Below are 17,179 nucleotides of genomic sequence, written 5' to 3' on the forward strand. Positions count from 1 at the left end.
TTCTCTGGGAGGATTACAGTGAGTTCTTTGATGTGTACTTCATTAGAAGCTGGCCTCTCAGGCCACAGCTATGAAGACAAGCTAGTAGATGTCTTTCTTAGCAAGACTGGGTGCTGGGTCTGTTGCCCTTTGCCGTGCCCTGTGGGTGGTAACCAGTTAAGAACCCTCTCCATACTTATAGTCCTGTGGGATCCACAAGCTTAAGCCCCCTCTGTCAACCAGAGCCACACAATCTCGAGGTATCCCTTGATGGTGGTCATAAAAATCGGGGTCCAAGATGACTGTATAAGTTCTTTTGTGGGAGATCCCGGCCAGCTGGAGCAGGGCCAAGGAAACAATGCATGATGGCATCCATCTGCCTCTGTCTCCAAGGTGCACTTCAGTAACTTTCTAGATCTTTGCCAAACCAGAAGCCTGACCCTCAGTCTGTAGCTCCAGGACAAAGAAAGAAGCCTATGTCACAGAAAGACTGGTGTGCTTTAGTCTCCTGTCTGCACAGTTCCCTGGGGGTGACAACAAGCCTAGAGTTGTCTCTCTGATTGTTACAGTCTGGTAGGACCCAGAAACACAACCCCCCTGACCTCCAGCGGGGGCCAGGCATTCAAGAAGTATTTCCTAGGGGGCAGTCAGAAAACTGGGGAATCCGCTCCTTTTCATGAAGTGCCAGAGAGCTAGAACAATGCAGAGGGAGAGCATAAAGATGACGCTTACTAGCTTCTGTCACTGGAACTACCCCATCAGGCTCTAGATGTGTGCCAGATTAGTTGCTTGGCCCTTAGGCCAGTGCCTTAAGATAAGAAAATAAGCCTCTTTCACATAAAGTCTGCAAGCCTCTCCATGCTTCTGCGCTGGTACTTGGGGCAGGGGAGTCTGAGCTTGCCAGCCCTTTAAAAGCCATTTATTTCTCAGTTTACTATAGTGTTGTGAGTCTCATGGAAAAAAGCTCTTGGTAATTTTGAAAACTAGATAAATGTTTAGGGGCTCATCTCTCACGTACAGGTCTTAAAAGTTGGAGAGCCCAATATGGGGGTTCAAACCCTTAGCTCCTCAGGGAAAAGCTCCAGGTTTTGAGTTCCCTCCTGATTGTGGGTAACCATTCCAGGGGTATGGTTTATAGTGAAATTGTGTCCCAGCTTCACCAACCCACTTTGGTGTGGATTTTTTCTCATTTGTCTGAGGTATAGGAGTTGCTTAGCTAGTATTTAGGGTTGTTTTTTTTTTTTTCAGAGGAAATTGTTCCATAGGTAGCTATAGATCGAGTATGTCTGTGGGAGGAGGGAGTTCAGGGTCTTCTTATATTGCCGTTCTAAACCAGAACATCCAGACCTAGTTAAAGGTTAAAATTCCATTTCCCCTCCCCCACCTCATTTCCTATTTTACATGCACCAAGGTAACTGGAATAAATAGATGTTTTAATGCAGAGTAAGCCTGTAGCTCCCTATAGGTGCCAAATAAGATAAAGAAATACTCATCTGGAATGGAACAACTATTGTGCACATTTTTACATTGGATAGGACACAACTCTGCATTATAATATTAAATGCTAGTAGAAGCCAGTACTATGCGAGAAATCACAAAATCCCCATCCTTAGAGAATTTTTCAAAAATAATATTGAGTCTTATATAGTCTTACTGAAAACTAAGATGGGAACTAACATTATAGAGCTTCCACTGTGTGCCAGATAATATGTTAGGAAGATATATAGATACATACAGATATTTATATTCCACTCATTTAAGCATCACCCAGAGCTGCCAACCAAATATTAATTTATAAAGAAACTGAGACTCGGAGAGCCAGAGAATAGCTAATCCAGGATTCAAACCATTTTTGTCTCTCTTCAAAATTTAGGCTCTTTGTGCTACAGAATGGTGGTATGTTCTCACACCAGGATGGGTGTGAGAGCTGGAAATAACACACGATATCTGGCACATGGGTATCATGAAATAAATGGTAGCAATTATTATTACTGTTATTCACACTTCTTCCAAATGGTTTAGCGCAGATCCTGTGCTACTTTTAAAGAAGTAATTTTATAGAATGTCTGCCTTCCATTTTCAAATCGCACTGTGGCAACTTACTACTTTTTGACAAAATAAAGAGATGACCAAATTTTCTGGGGCCTTCAGAGAACGTTATCTTTCCAGAGAATCAAAACTCCTGACCCGTTCCTTGCAGATGTATACCAGGAGGCTCATAAACTGCAGGTGGGTCTCCTGGTCAGACTTGATGTTAGACTTGACCCTGTCAGTAATGCAAGTTTATTCAATATTGGGGAAGTGCCAGGGAGGAGCAAGGGTGGAAAGGCTCAATTAGCTATTTGGGCGAATGAAATGCCAATGAAATACCCTGAAGTAAACTAGTGTCTGCTTACAACCCCCTGGGGCTTTCTGAATAAACAGCCAAGAGAGAGCTAAAAAGTGCACTTGGGATTCTCTCTGACCTGAACCACTTGGAGAGGGTGAGGTTGGAAGGTGTGGCTATTATATAGGAGACCTTCTCCCTTTCTGTGAGTTTTCTCCATCCTGTGCCCGGCTGCTCTGGCAGGCTATCACTCACCACGGTGTATTGTGTTCCTTTTACTTTAACTTTGTGAGTTTTTATACAAGATCGTTCTTTTTTTACACAAGACCAGAGGCCCTACTTGCATAGTAGACCCAATGAAACAGCTACATTTTAATTAAATTTACACAGCTTTTATGACACCAGTGGGCAGCCTTCACTGCTACCCAGAGAAACCCCAGGGCCATCAGATGTACTTCACATGTAATTAATCTCTAATGCTCGACTCTGTAAGATAGGTAATAATACTGCCCAGATAGAAATGAGAGCTTCCGAGAAGACTCATATTAAAGATGAAGAGAGAAGCTTTAGGAGGAATTGGTTTTCAAGAGAGCAACAAAGTGTGAACTTTATTAAAAGGAAAAGAAAAAATGGGGATATCTTGCATTAACTAAAAATGCTTGACATCTTCAATTTTTCAGTTTCTTTTATTTTGCCCCAGATAAATGTTTCAGGGTTTGTTTTTATAATGCATACCATGTGCAACGTTGTATTTGTAGCCTCATAGATTTAATATTTGGACAAAGGAAAGATTTGCTGTGTTCAGAAATTGAAAAAAGAGAGAAAGAGAAAAAAACAGTGACTAAATCCTTTAGTAGAATTTAAATCTCTTTCCCTGAAAATATTTTGAGAAATCACTTTCAATCAAGAGTTTTTATTTTTAATTATCCAACTAACAACATGTTAAAATTGTATCCACATCACTTAGGCTGCACTAAAATGAATCTCAAAAACTGCCTAAAAATGAATCCTCTCACTTGATCCGTACATATGGTGAGAGGAAGGAAGAAAAAGCATCCTTACTCTTAGTTCACAAGTTATAAAATGAACACCTGTAGAGATCACGTTGTTTGTGTAAGGTCAGTCAGGTGGCTAAGGGAGACTATGACTTCTGATGTATAACCTAATGGTGTTTCCATTCCACCGTCCTGGTTCTCTTGTCGTTTCCAGACCTTTTTAAAAACTTTACATATATACTAATATAAACCTTGTATAATATTAAAACCTATTATAATGATTGCTGGCTACTCTGAGAGAAAATTACCTAGAAGAAGAGATCATGCCATTATTCTCTAAAAAAGTGTCAGTTATGGGGTGCCTGGGTGGCTAAGTCAGTTAATGATCTGGATCTTGATTTTGGTCAGGTCGTGATCTCATGGTTCATGAGCTTGAACCCTGTGTTGGGCTTTGCACCATTATAGAAAGACAGAACCTGCATGGGATTCTCTCTCCTTCTCTCTTGGCCCCTCCCTCTGCTCATGTGCACATTCTCTCTGTCTCTCTCAAAATAAGCTTTAAAAAAATTATTCAAAAATCTCAGTTGTAGCCACATAGATTTTATGACACAGGACCCCTTAGTGGTACCTTCTTTTCTAGTCCCACCCTCATCTTGGATTCTTCACACAGGCTATCATTACTTCAATCCACTCTGTAGACTCTGCTAGAAACATCAGCATTATTTTTGCCTCTTCACTCCTGCATCGTATTCAGTTACCAGACTCTTTGGTTCTACCTTCAAAAAGCCTTTGATCCCAAATAACCCCTATTCTACCCATGTCCACTGGCACTGCTCTGATTTAAACCTTTATCTCTTTTCTGAAGTATGCCCATAAACCATAATTCTATTTTCTCCTCATTTTATCCTCCTCACTTTCACCGGAGTTATTGTTGGAAAACTTTGATTCAATCATGATTCTTCTCCACTTAAAAATGCTTATTGACTGCATTCTGCTTACAAGATAGCATCCAGATATATTAACACATTATAGAAGGCTTTCCACACCTGTACCCAACATCTTCTCATTTCCTTCCTCTCATGTACTCTGTGTTATGTCCACAGGGTTAGGGGTGCTAATCTCACACTTCAACCCCCACTCCTGTGCAGTCACTAAATCTGCATATAACTTTTGACTCCCCAAAAATGTAACTACTAATAGCCTACTCTTGACTAGAAGCTTTAGAATAACAGTTGGTTAACATATAATTTTATATGCAATATATACTATATTCTTAGAGTGAAGTAAACTATAGAAAGAAAATGTTATTAAGAAAATCATAGGGAGAGGAAATGTGTTTAGAGTGATGTGCTCTAAATATATATAAATATAAATATATAAATATATATATATATATATATATATATATATATATATATATATATCTGCATAAAGTGGCCTCATGCAGTTCAAAGCTCTGTTGTGCAAGAGTCTGCTGTCTGCTGTGTATCCAAACCCCTGGGCTCTGCGGGAAGGGTCAGGTCCCCATAAATTAACCCTAAATTATTTGATTAGGTGTAACTGAAATGAAGACTCACACAGCCTGCACTCTGAATTAGTAACATGTAGACTTCTTTTGCTACCTTTCAAAAAATATTTACCAAGCCTCCAGAAGAGAGGGCAAACCTAATGATAATAATAATAACAAACCATTATTTGGTAAAGCCACTGAAGGAAAATATCAATATGTTTTAAAAACATGTACACGGTACACGCAGACACACAGACACAAATGAGAGAAGTTAATAATGTAGCAGTGCCTTTCATTACCAACTTGAACTTTTTTGTACCACATAAACAGCCATTGTAGGACCTAGAACGGCTTCGATTGTTCCTCCTATGCCACTGGATAATTAAGGCTTTTTATTCTATGGATAGGAAAAAATAAAGCTTATTTTGCCTAATATATGCCACCAAGCCATGATGTGAGACAGTGTAAGTTTCACCTGCTTCCTTGATTTTTCCAACCTCACAGTCTTAATAAGGATGAGACAGACAAAGCCGTGTAATACTTTGAGCTTCTAAAAATAATTAAAAACTTCAAGGTGTCTGTGTCTTATTCTTAAATCAAAATGATTTATCCTACTTATTATTTAATGACTGATGCTTTGACATCCTCATTGCACAGCTGCAACTGAAAATATGATCACATTGTGATATTTACAGTTGGAGGCGAGCGTTTTTGTTTTTATACTTTGTATTTAATTCATTCAACATCCTTCTCACTTCATTGCTCCTTCTCTCCCCTGGCAAGAATAAACTCATGCACTGAGCTTAGATCAGCTGTCAGTATCTGTGAGCTCTGAGAGGGTCCTGAATTTGGCAGAATACCCTCCCCTTCACAGGAGATATTCCAAATGAACGAGCTGAATGCTGGGCTTGCCTCCCCCTCGCAACCCAAATTTTTCAAAAGTCTTTAAACTCCTTCTTTATCCCTCCAACTCTCCAGGGGGATTGCGCTGATAAGGTTTCTGTTCATCAAAAGAATGGAATGGCAGTGGCTCTGCTATTCCCAGGACACCTCCTTCTGGAAAAGGGCGGCTTCTCCCCTGAGAAGCTATTATAAAGAACAGGAGTTCTCCAGCTCCCATCATGAATGCATCACTCCACTTCAGTTATTGTTTCTGTGGATTCCTTCTCCTCCTGTCTCTCTCCCCCACCCTCAAGCAGTTTTTAAAATCCATTACCTAGGGAGTTTCAAATTGTGTCTGACCTATTGATTCCATGAGATGGCCGTGTCCAATGGGCATGCAATACAATATACAACCTGAAGCCCAGAAAACGGCAACTTGCGGGTGAAAAGAGGAATACACAACAGTGAACCACAACTTGGAATTTCTAGGGAAATGAAATACTGTTTTGATTTGGGGTTGGAAAATGAGACGGTGTACATGAAGAAGCTATGGGCGGCATAAAGCATTATGCAGATGTAAGATACTGCCTTTGTTAACAATAATTGAATGATCTCAATCAGGGGCTATATGTCTTGCGTGTGTTTCGTCCACGTCTCTGGTCTGGATTTTAGAATGCTTAGTTGCTGGCATACACCTATAATTACAGGATATTTAAAAGGGAGGAGGATGTCTTATTAAAAGCCGTCTGTTCTCACCGTTTGCGTTCCAGGAAAAGGTTTTGTGGGAGATAGTAGGGACAACTCAGAAGCAAACATTGCTTAATACGCCCTGTGATGCAGGGCATCTATCAGAGAAGAGTCTGCTGGAAAGCGACATCTTTTGTACTTTCCACTGGATATGAGTGTCTGGTCTAAGATAATTGCTATGCCATGGACCAAGATATTGGATAATTTAATTCTGTTTAATTCAACAAAAATCTTTATTTTGTGCTAACCTGTGACCCAATCGCTATGTTAGTCTCTCCAGGGATATTAAAAATATGTAAGACATGGCCCATAACCTAAAGGAGTTAAGGCTATAATTGAAGGAGCTTCCAATGCAATTGGTTTTAAAACAGGTAGGGGAGGAAAAGGTACTAAAAACTGTTATAAGATTCATTCTTCATTGTATTTCCTTTAACATATTAGCATGGACAATCAAGAAATGGTCATACTTTGGAGGAAAAATTAATACGAACAAATAAAATGGAAACCCAAGCTTTTATGTTGTGCCTCAAGCAACAAAGCCCTCCTTTTTCTATTTTTCTGCAGAATAAGTGAAGGGACCTACAGGATTAGATATATAATGTGTGGCCACTCTTCAGTAACCACTATTGAACTTCAAAATGAGTTTAGTCATTAGCTTTGACAAATGAGGAGCCTGTTATTGATTTTTACACATGTCTATCATGGGATCTATTTAAAAAGAACAGTCAATTCCAAGAAAGATTATGTTAATCTTATTGGTTTGATTTCCTAATGGGAGGAGGCAGAACAGGGAATAAAAGCAGAGGTCCAGAAACTGGCAATATCTGTATCATTTTCTTAAGTCAATTCAGAAAACACTTTGGAAAAAAAAAATCAAGGATATCTGTCTCTTCTAAGAAAGCTAAGAATATATTGATAAATCATTCCAGACAATGTTAACCAACAGCTTGAGAAGTTCACGCAAAAGGACATTGACAGGAGGGATGCAATTACTAATTTATTTGTCTTTTTATGGTTCAGTTAAGAGTATCTTAGGTAGTCGAGCACATGGCAGCTCGTCAAACTTCACAGGGTAGCTGTCAGAGTTTTGACTGATGTACAAGCGCAACTAGCTCACGTTTGCCCTTCCTTTCAATGGAGTGCACGCAGGTAAGACAGCTTGTTGGTAATTTTTATTTAACGCTCCCAGGATCTGTGGCTGCACTTGCATTGAAAGTTCTGACAATAAAATTCCACTCCCTGAAATTTCCCGGGTTTCTGCTGCGAGCGTTTCTCCATCTAAGCAAGATACTTCCTCTGGGATTACACAACTCTTTAGGGTCTTTTCTGATGCTTTCTGATCTTGGAGACGGCTGTTAGTATGTTGGAGAATGTCGTATTTTGTTTTGTTGGGTTTTTTGGTTTGGTTTTGTTTTTTGTTTTTGGTGTTGCGTTTTGTTTTTGCTTTTTTGTTTCTTTGTGTTTTGTTGTGGTTGTTAGCTCCACTGGAAAGGCATCTAAAAGAAAAATAAAACACAAGGAATTAGCAGTGCAGAGGCCCAGCAGGGCTCCAGGGAGGCCTTCATAATTCTGCATTGGCAAATGCCAACTTGTGCGCAGTTTGACAATTTTCAACCTTCCCCCTGCTCCCTCTCTCCATTCCAATCTGCTCATCAAATAAAACTATTCATTCCATGACCGTCTTTGATATCAGTCCTTGAATTTTACTTTATTTTTCTGAAAGCTGAGTTTGCTAGTCTAAATCTTCTTTAAAAACAGGCTCAAGGTCTGAACTGTTTGGTATCAGATCGCAAACCTTTTAATTATACAGGAGTCACAGACTAGTTTTCATACCCCCTCACATCCCTGGGCAATGTCTGAAGACAATAAATTGTAGTATGGCCTCGAAACGCCTTAAAATGGTAAAGGCAACTACTCAGCACACCTCACTTAGGAACTTCGTCTGCCTGTATGAGATTATGTCAGTGAGACATGCAGAGACCATCGTGTTTCAAAGGTCATGCAAAGTTATCATGATTTATTTCCTAACGTGAAACCCAGAGCTTGATTTGTATTCTCATGTAGGAAGTCTGAGGTGGTAGGACATAAGCAAATCTTTCGATGGCATTCTCTTGCAGTTATTAGGATTATTTTTCCCCAAAATGGCAATCATGTGGTACATTCTCATTGTATTTGTATAACTTCCTGTATTTGTGTAATTTCAGTGTTTTGGAATTCTACCTCTAACACCATGGTAATCATTTCATAAAAGGGTGTTTTATCACAGCGTAAAAACGTAGGAATGAAGTCCAGTTCTTTAAACTGAACAAGTGTAGTTTTATGGAAAAAAAAAACAAAAAAACAACTCATTGTTTTATCAGGAAAGGTAAGCTTGATTATTCTGAAGGAAAAAAACACCCTAAAACCTCAGGGCCTGTAAACAACAAAATGCATTCCTTGCTCCGCCCACTTGTACCCTGGGGCTTTTTGAGGGTTGATACATCTTTGAACGGTGTGAGCAGCATGGAAGAAGAGAGCTGAGCAACTTACATGCTGAACCTCAACATCTTCCAGCGTAAGGAACAACTACTATCTCTACATTTTATTGTTTAGAGCAAACCATGCAGCTCATCTCAGCTCAACAGGTTGGAAGTGTATAATACTCTGGACATTCTGGACATTCTCTAGTGTCTCTGGATACTCTCTAGTCCATACTTTTAATCTTAAAGAAGCCCCAGTGGTTATTTTGATCTTTGTGTCCTAAGCACTTATCACGCAGTCTGATCCAGAGTATTATTTAGTAATCGAATCAGGACTTAAACCCAGCTGTTTGACTCATTTTCCCCCACCCAAAACCTGTTCTGACGGCCCTCTGATACTGCTAACCGTGTACAAAGAGAGCACATATTTACAAAGAAGTCGGAGGCCATGGAGGGCTCCCGTATCTTTATCTTTTTGTTTCAGAAAAAATCCCACAAGATAATTATAACAGGTGTTTTATCTTGATTTTGGATTTAAGAAAACAGGTTTAGTGGCTCACCTAAGATCCTGTAATAAGTGGTACAGCAAGGGCTCAATCGAGACTCCTGCCTGAATCCTACTGATTTAGCAGGTGTGGTATGGGTCAGCAGCCCCGGTGGCTGCACAGGTGCCCTTTGACATCTATTGCCCAGTGTCAGTTTCAAGTTCAATAGTCTTCACACATTTGCCTTGTGAACCTCTTTTCATCAAGTTCCAATTCACTTTGAATGGAAAATCCTGCCCTTGGTTTCTACAAATCTGTGACTCAGTCTTTTGCCCCGACTGCTCTCCCATGACTTTCTTGGCAAGCAGAGAAATTACCTGCCACAGTGGGGAAATACTAACGCTCGTATCAAACCTGCAGTTGTAACACAAGTTTCCCTTAACGATGTGAGCTTGTAACTTCAGTGTAGGCCAAGGCAACATGAAATCAGGGGCTGCTTATAGAAGAATTGCCCCACAAGATCTGATTGCAGGCTTGTGGGATTTACTTGTTAGGATCGTGTTTTTAAATATCATGATTATATTATTCATGTTTTAGTAATTGATTTTTCTTTTATACAAGCTTTGTTTCCTTATTCCCATCTTATATTAATACATACTGTATTTTATTGGTTGATGAACATTCAGACTTAGTTTCACAGTGAAGCACCAGGAAGATATAAAAGGATGCTATTTGTAAATATCACCTGGAAAGAATCTTGTTTTACTTGCTAAATTTCAATTGATATTCAGTGACTCCTAACTGCTACCAAAAGGTTGTCTCTTTGGTCAGCCTATCATTTTCTCCCTGAGATTCTGTCTCTGGGTAAAAGCAGGTTTTTGCATCTTCAGAGAGAATGTGTGCCTGAACACCCCCCAAAAGTATACAAAAGTAGCTACATTAAGAACAGGACTATATATATTTATAGTAGTTATATCAAGCCATTTTCTTCAAAAATCATTTTACTCTGATAGGAATGTGGTTGTTTTAGGTCTTGAAGGATTATTCCTTACCCTGTGGTTTCTGTGAAGTCCAGATGTTTTCAAGATGGTGTTATGTGTGAAAACCATATATTTAGGAAGATTTGACCTCTTACACATTCCCTGGAGGTAAATAAGTTTAATACTTTGAAGTTCAAATGTGAATGTAGACATTTATAGAATAAGATTTTGCAGTGTCCTGGAAACAAAAATAGATAGTATGTTAGTTATGTCTATGATCTCCTTATAGTTATTTTAATATTCTGATAAAGCTTACTTAATATATATTTAAGTTGTGTGATAAAGTGTCAATTTATTAAATGAAAATTGAAAAACATGCCAAAGTTGATTTTAGTTCTGAGAGGATTGTGAAATGTTTTCAATATTTAGGAAAATAAAAGATTCACCTTAAAAGGAGTTAAAAATTATATGTACTTTTTGTCGTAAAATGGTGACAATATCTCTCAAAGTGATTATCTACATTAGTAGTTTAGACAATAGTAACTTGGCTGACATTGGTTTAGAAACTTTTTTTCCCCCACCAGTAATTTTATCATAAATGAAGTGTTTCATATTTGTGGGTCTTATTATATCTGTTGGTGTAAATCCTTTAGATATGTGATTTTAGGCTGTTTTGGTTGTTCTCACTCTCTTGTTTCCATAAAAATTTTAGAATCTATTTGTCAGTATCCACAAAATAAAATTTTCTAGGAATTTGACATATTTGGAGAAAACTGCCAGCCAATCTATAAATGCACTCTATCTGACTTATTTTAGCCTTATTTTCTCTCAGTAATGTTTTATAGTTGTCAGTGCAGAAAACTTACATATTTTTATGAGATTTATTCTTCATATTAGATTTTATGTTCTTATAAGTGGTATTAATTTTCATTTTCTAAATGTCCATTGCAAGTGTATAAGAACACAATTCATTTATACTTATTGATTTTGCCTTGTAGCCAGGGATTTTGTTAAATTCATTTATTAATTCTATTGGATTTTGTAGGTTCTTTTGGAGTTTTTAGGAACCCAAGTGTTCTGTGAATAGTTTTATTTTACCTTTCCATTCCATATACCTTTATTTTTTTTCCAGCTTTGAGATACAATTGATATGGAACACTGTGTAAGTTCAAGGTTTACAACATAATTTGGTACCCTTAAATGTTGCAAAATGACTACCACAGTAGGGTTAACACCTCCATCACTTCACAGAATTACTGTTTCTTTTTTGTGGTAAGAACATTTAGATCTACTCTCTTAGCAACATTCACCTATATAGTACAGTATTGTTATATTATGTCCCAGAACTTATAACTGGAAGTTTGTGCCCTCCATTTATCTGTAATGTCTATTTCTTTGTATTGCATTAGCTAGGACCTCTAATGCAATACTTCATAGAAGCAAAACATTGCTCTAGTTTTGCACTTTAAAAAAAAATTGTAAATGCCTTATGATTAAAAAGTTTCTCGATTCTTCAGTTTAAGGAATTTGTGTATGCATGTGTGTATTTAAGTCATAAAAGGGTATTAAATTTTATCACATACTTTTCTGGGTCTATTGGAATCATAAGCTTTTTTCCCCTATATTAACATGGTAAATTCAATTTATTTTTGTAAGTTAATCCATCCTGGCATTCCTAGAACGAACCCAACTAGATGTTCTTGCTATCCTTCTTTACGAAGGGAAGAGGATTGAATTTAGTAATAATTTTATTTAAAAAAAATTTTTTTTAACGTTTATTTATTTTTGGGACAGAGAGAGACAGAGCATGAATGGGGGAGGGGCAGAGAGAGAGGGAGACACAGAATCGGAAGCAGGCTCCAGGCTCTGAGCCATCAGCCCAGAGCCCGACACGGGGCTTGAACTCGCCGACCGCGAGATCGTGACCTGAGCTGAAGTCGGACACTTAACCGACTGAGCCACCCAGGCGCCCCAATTAGGTATTTCTGTCTACATTCAAAAAAAGAGGTTGGCCTATAATATTGTTTTGGGTTTTTTTTGGGAGGGAGATATGTTCTTGTTAAGTTTTGGTTGCATGATTTATGCTTGTCTCCTAAAATTAATTGGAAACTATTCCTATTCTTCTACTACTGGACACGTTTGTGTACGATTGATGCTTTTTTTGTTTTCTTCTGATATTTGGAATAATTTACCTATGAAGTTATTTAGGCCAGAAGTTTTTCTTGTGGAAAGGTTTTAAATTAAGTATTCAATTTATTTAAAAATATAGAACTATGCAGTTTTCCCATTTCTTCCTTTTTCCATTTTGGTAATATGTTTTTTGTCACATATATTCATTTTACCCAAGTTTTCAAATTTATTGTTATTCACCATATTTGTATTTGTTGACCTCCTTCACCCATCTCACACCCCCTGCTTCTGTTTTCTATTATCTATGAGCTTGGTATTTGTTTTGTTTGTTAGATTGGACTATAAGTGAGATCGTATGAGATTTGTCTTTTCTCATTTATTTCACTTAGCATAAGTGATCTTAACATAAGATCTACATATGTTGTTGCAAATGACAAGATTTTTTCTTTTTAATGGCTAAATAATCTATTGTATGTAAATACCATGTTTACTTTATCTGTTCATCCATTGACGGACACTTAGGTTGTTTCTGTATCTTGGCTATTGTAAATAATGCTGCCATAAATATAGAGGTGCATATATCTTTTTGAGTTAGTGTTTTTCATTTTCTTTGGATAAATACCCATAAGTGTAATTGCTAGATCATCTGGTGATTTTATTTCTAATATTTTATGAACCTCCATACTGTTTTCGGTAGTGGCCACACCAATCTATCAACAGTGTAAAAGGATTCCCTCTTCTCCACATCCTCGCCATCATTTGTTATCTCTTGTCTTTTTGATAGTAGCCATTCTAACAGGTGAAGGGATATCTCATTGTGGTTTTAAGTGGCATCTACCTGATAACTGATGTTGAGCATCTTTTTATACATCTATTGGCAATCTGTAGGTCTTCTTCTGAAAACGTCCATTGAGATCCTCTGCCCATTTTTTAATCAGGTTGTTTTTTTGGCTATGGATTTGTATGAGTTTATATATTTTGAATGTTCACCCCTTATCAGACATATGATCTGCAAATATTTTTTTCCTATTCAGCGAGTTGCCTTTTTGTCTTGTTGATGGTTTTGCTTTGCTGTGCCGAAGATTTGTATCTTGGTGTCGTCCCATGTGTTTAGCTTTGTTTTTGCTGCCTCTCTTTTGGGTGTCAAACTGAAACACTCCTCACCAAGACTGATGTCATGGAGCTTATCACCTAGTATTTTTCTAGGAATTTTATGGCTTCAGCAATTATGTTCAAATCTTTGATCCATTTGGGTTAGTTTTGTGTATGGTGTAAGGTATTGATCCAGTTTTATACCTTTGCATGTGGCTGGCCAGTTTCCCAGCACCATTTATTGAAGAGACTATCTTTTCCACATTGTATATTTTTGTCTCCTTTGACCGTAAAATTGACCGTAAATGCATGAGTTTATTTCTCGATTCTGTATTCTGTCCCATTGACATGTATCTGTTTATATGCAAATACCATACTGTTTTGATTACTATACCTTTGTATTATTGTTTGAAAAAGGAAACCTGATGCCTCCCACTTTGTTATTTTTTCTTAAGATTGCTTTGGCTATTCAGGATCTTTTGTGATTCCATACAAATTTCAGAATTGTTTGTTCTGTACCTGTGCAATATGCCATTGTAATTTTGATAGCAGTTGCACTGAATCTGTAGGTTGTTTTGTACATGTAGTATGGACATTTTAACGATATTAATTCTTGCAATCCATGAACACAAAGTATCTTTCCATTTATTTGTGTCTGCTTCAATTTTTTTCATCAGTGTCTTCTACTTTTCAGTGTACAGGTCTTTCACCTCCTTGGTTAAATTATCCTAGATGTTTTATTCTTTTTTTTATGCAGTTGTAAATGGAATTGTTTTCTTAATTTCTGGTAATTTATCTGTGTGTAGAAATGGAACAGATTTTGTATTTTGATTTTGTATCCTGCAACTATACTGAATTTGTTTAGTTCTAACAGATTATTTTTTGGTGGAGTCTTTGGGAGTTTCTATATATTATAATATCACTTCATCTGCTAATAGTGAGAGTTTCAGTTCCTCTGTTCTACTTTGAATGCCTTTTATTTATTTTTCTCGCCTAATTGCTTGGCTATGACTTCTAATACTATGTTGAATAAAAGTGGCAGACTGGGCATCCTTGTCCTGATGCTGATCCTAGAGAAAAAGTTTTCAGCTAAGAGATGTCAACTGTGGCCTCATCATATATTGCCTTTATTATGGTTAGGTACACTTCTATACCCACACTGTTGAGAGTTTTTATCATAGATGGATATTGAATTTGTCAAATGCTTTTTGTACATCTATTGGGATGATCATATGGTTTATTACTGCATGTTTGTTGAATGAATAAATTAGTATAGTTTATTTAGTATTAGCACAGAGTTTAAGTACTAATAGAGGAAAAATTATAATTCTTTAAAGGCATGATGGAACCAAAGTAAGCAAAGTGGAATTGTTTGCATTTTTTTTCTTTTCTTCCAGTATAGTTGACACACAATGTTACATTAGTTCAGGTGTACAATATAGTTATTTGACAAGTCTGTGTTATGCTATGTTCACACTTATAGCTACCATCTGTCACCATATGACACTATTAAAATACCATTGGCTATAGTCCCTATGCTGTACCTTTCATCTTTGTGACTTATTCATTTCATAACTGGAAGCATGTATCTCCACTTACCTTTGCCCATTTTGCCCATTCCCACAACCCGTTCCCCTCTGGCAGTCACCAGGTTGTCCTCTGTATTAATGGATCTGTTTCTGATTTATTCACTTGCTTTGCTTTGTTTTAGATTCCACATATAAGTGAAATCATAAGATATCTGTGTTTCTGTATCTTATTTCATTTAGCATAATGCCCTCCCCATCCATCCATTCTGTTGCAAATGGAAAACTCTCATATTTTTTATGGCTGCATAATATTCCTGTGTGTGTGTGTGTGTGTGTGTGTGTGTGTGTGTGTGTAACACCCATGCTCATCACAAGTTCCCTCCTTAACACCCATCACCCATTTAGCCCATTTCCCCACCCACCTCCCCTCCAGCAACCATTAGTTTGCTCTCTATCATTAAGAGTATCTCTTATGGTTTGTCTCCCTCTCTTTTTTTCTTTCTCCTATGTTCATCTGTTTTGTTTCTTAAATTTCACATATGAGTGAGATTATATGGTATTTGTCTTTCTCTGACTGACTTACTTCACTTAGCATAATACACTCTAACTCCATCTACGTTGTTGCAAATGGCAAGATTTCATTGATGGCTGAGTAATATCCCATTGCATATGTATATATACCACATCTTATTTATCCATTCATCAGTCAGTGGACATTTGGGCTCTTTCCAAAATTTGTTGATAATTCTGCTGTAAACATTGGAGTTCATGTGCCCCTTTGAATAAGTATTTTTTTTTTTTTTATCATTTAAGTAAATACCTAGTAGTGCAATTGCTGGATCATCGGGTAGTTCTAGTTTTAACTTTTTGAGGAAACTCCATACTATTCTCCAGAGTGGATAGACCAGTTTGCATTCCCAGCAACAGTGTAAGAGTGTTCCCCTTTCTCTGCATCCTCTCCAACACCTGTTGTTTCCTGTGTTGTTAATGTTAGCCATTCTGACAGGTGTGAGGTGGTATCTCATTGTAGTTTTTATTTATACTTCCCTGAGGATGAGTGATACTGAGCATCTTTTCATGTGTCTGTCAGCCATCTGAATGTCTTCTATTTCTTAACTAGATTGTTTTTTGGGTGTTGAGTTTTGATAAGTGTTTTATAGATTTTGGATACTAACCCTTCATCAGATATGTCATTGGCCCATATCTTCTCCCATTCTGTTGGTTGCCTTTTAGTTTGCTGATTGTTTCTTTTGCTGTACAGAAGTTTTGTGTTTGTTTTTGTTTTTGATGCTGTCTCAGTAATTAACTTTTGCTTTTATTTCCCCTACCTCTGGACATGTGCATACTAAAAAATTTGTACAGCCAAGTTCAAAGAGGTTGCTGGCTGTGTTCTCCTCTAGCATTTTGATGGTTTCTTGTCTCACATGTAGGTCTGTCATCCACTTTGAATTTATTTTGGGCAAGAAAGTGGTCCAGTTTCATTCTTCTGCATATTGCTGTCCAGTGTTCCCAACACCATTTGTTGAAGACACTGTTTTTGTTGTTTTTTTTTTTCAATTGGATATTATTTCCTGCTTCATTGAGGATTAGTTGATCATATAGGTGTGGGTCCATTTTGGGGCTTTCTATTCTGTTCCATTGATCTCTTTTTGTGCCAGTATCATGCTGTCTTGTTGACAACACTTCTGTAATATAGCTTGAAGTCCAGAATTGGAATGCCTCCAGCTTTGCTTTTCTTTTTCAAGATTGCTTTAGCTATTGGGATCTTTTGTGGCTCATACACGTTTTAGGATTGTTTGTCCTAGCTCTGTGAAACATGCTGGTGGTATTTTGATAGAGGTTGCTTTAAAAGTGAAGATTGCTTTGGGTAGTACAGACATTTTAACAATATTTTTTTCTTCCAATCCATAAACGCGGAATGTTTTTCATCTTTGTGTCATCTTCCATTTCTATCCTAAGTGTTCTATAGATTTCAGAGTAAACATCTTTTACCTCTTTGGTTAGGTTCATTCCTAGGTATCTTATGGGTTTTGGTGCAATTACATTTAGATCTTTAATCCACTTT

This window comes from Panthera pardus, unplaced genomic scaffold, assembly GCF_024362965.1.
Source record: "Panthera pardus isolate Hobbes unplaced genomic scaffold, ASM2436296v1 HiC_scaffold_24, whole genome shotgun sequence".
Taxonomy (NCBI): Eukaryota; Metazoa; Chordata; class Mammalia; order Carnivora; family Felidae; genus Panthera; species Panthera pardus.